Source organism: Chrysochloris asiatica, unplaced genomic scaffold (assembly GCF_000296735.1).
Source record: "Chrysochloris asiatica unplaced genomic scaffold, ChrAsi1.0 scaffold00134, whole genome shotgun sequence".
In the NCBI taxonomy this organism is placed as follows: Eukaryota; Metazoa; Chordata; class Mammalia; order Afrosoricida; family Chrysochloridae; genus Chrysochloris; species Chrysochloris asiatica.
Genome location: NW_006408652.1, coordinates 5433612 through 5436394, shown reverse-complemented (window position 1 = coordinate 5436394; position 2783 = coordinate 5433612).

Below are 2783 nucleotides of genomic sequence, written 5' to 3'. Positions count from 1 at the left end.
TACCTATATTGAGTTAAATTTTCCTAATTTTGAATTCATTTTCAGTATTAAAATACAATAGCACCTTAAGTAATTAAAAAAAAACAACCCACCATGATATATTAATATAACAATTCTATGTGGGAAGATTATGCATCTCAGATACAGAGGAGTAGGGCATGTGGTCTACAATTAAACTGCACATTTACAAAGCTGCTTTCATGCATGTTTCAGTTGTTATTTTTCATCAAAATACCAAAGCAATTAGTCATCATTAAGAGTCTTCTACTTGCAAAATATCAGTGATTATTTTGGGTCTAGATGTTGACTAAAGCACTTGATAGCCTAAGAATTTGTGTTTTGTGAATCTCTGTCTCTCCTTCTCTCCTTTGCTTTCCTCTCTACCTCCCTCCTTCCTTCTCTCTGCCTTTCTTTCACAGTTAATTTTTAAAATTTTCTCAGATCGTTTATCAAATAAAAATATAAGTACCATAGATAATAGTTTATGTTCTGAGAAAATTACTTGCGATGAGCTGCTCCCACATCAAAGTTTTGACAAGAATGATGCTACTGTGACTTATTTGCCGCTGGCATTTTTTCCTAGGATAGTGAAATGGTTTGGTGCTGTGGGTTACTGTGCTGGATTGCAAGGTCAATTTTGACTGCAAGCATGGTGGTTCAAGGTTACCAGCCACTTCTTGGAAACCCTATGCAGGGTCACTATGAGTCAGTACCGACTCAATGGCACTTAACAAGAACAACAAGTACAATGGTAGAGCTTGAAGGAAATGAAAAGCGTGTGCTGCAATGTATCTTGCGTGGTGTGTGGGCAGCTCCTGGCTCTTGTTTAACAAGCATGTTTCTACTCCACCTCCCCACCCCCACCCCCCCCACAAACATACAGGACTTCTTTGGAGGTAGAGTCTGGGAATGGTATTTTTATAGGCCTCTCAAGGGACTCGGATGTAATCTGCAGAATCACTTCTATTCCAACCTCTCCATTGTATAGATGGAGAAACAGAGGCTCAGAGAGGTTGACATGATCCCCTTAAAGTCACAGAGGCAAAATCCCCTTAAAGTCACAGAGGCAAGAGTAGAACTCAGGTCTTCCAACTCTCCAGAAAAGCCTCTGATTGTTTGATGTTTTGATACTTTTGTATTAGAATTGCATTGTTCCTGTTGATGACCAATATTAAAATTTAGCACAGAACAATCTGATCTTCTTATTGTTACAATTTGCCAGTAAGAAGTAGCTTGTTGGTCAGTCACATAGAGCAGTAGCATTTTATTTCCCGACTCTTTTGCCTAAAAGCATTTAGTTATTTGTGCCTTGGTGATAAATGATGCATAATAGAATAAAATGTTTGATAAACACTTATTGAATTAAATAAAAACCATAGATCTCAGTATTGAGTTTGCAAAGATTACTCTATTGTTGGCATATAGAGGCTAAAATGTCAAATGTAATAGAATCTGAAGTGGCTTTCTTTTCATGTTATCATTTACCAGAGCTGCTTAATAATCTTGAGTATATTGCAGGGAGACAAGGGCACAAAATATATTATTATTTTTCATCTTGCTTCTTCATTTAAAATTTTTGAGTGAAGTTATATAAACCCTTCAGAAATGTTTAAGTAAAAATACATGAATCTTTCAGAACAAGCTTCAGAAGTGTGGGACTAAGGACACTGTATCATACAACTCTCTTGACCTATAAGTGTCAACTTCAAGAAAATTTCTGCTCGAAACTTAGAAAGATAAAGTAGAACATCTAATTAACATTTAGAAGAGGAAGATATATATCCATTTCAAGTAACCTGACCTGGATTTCTATGGCTAGATCTCTTCTTGACACATTTGTAACTCATTTTAATTGCTAAGAGGTACTGTGTACACACACCCAAGGTAGGATGGGATATAACCTCTTAGAGTTATGAAAGTGAATTAACTTAAAATTAAACATTGCATTTTCGTGTGAAAAGAGATTCCATCTGTCATATTCAGACGGAACCAAATACATGATTGACACTTACCAATTACCTGAGAAAGTTTAAAGGGCTAGTGACATTTTCATGCCCCATCTACATTCCTGTAATTATTTTCAAGGGAAATCAGAAGACTTCATTTGTATGGAGTGTGTATAATAGGAAGTGCTTTCGAAGTTAAACAAACCCAGGTTTGAATTTCAGCTCAACCTGGAGTCTGGGCAATTCACTTTCCTTATTATAATATCTGGCTAAGTATACTAACCTGGTGAGAGATGTAGTGAGAAACAGAAAAAACAGATTCAATATGTTTCATAAAGTGCCTACCATTTAGTAGGTGAAGAGGGAACCATGTTCACCTCCCAATGTCTGTAGCTTGCTCCTTGAAGTAAAGAACATCTCTTTTGAAATAATAGAATGAGAATTTCCATCCTTCCAGCCTTCCATCTCTGTCTCTCTCTCTTCTCCCCCAAGAGAAAATTGACCTCTAACAGATTAGTTGGAGGGAAGATATGGAATAAGCAGAGTTCAGTGCTCTCTGTGGCTCTCTCTTTCAGGGACCTCTGAATATCTACTCTCAGAATATACCCAGCACTGCCTGGGATGGAGTGGATACATTCAATTCAGAAGTCTTCACTGATAATTCCAATTGTGAACATACACCAAACCAAGTTACTGGATTCAATGTGATCACTGATGAAGCTGGTATTTTGATCTCCATCTATCTGATATCTACATTTCCTCAATTAGTTATGAGCCCAAAGTGGGTTTTGAATGGGCAGTTATTGCCCACACATCTCCAACACCAGGCACACAATA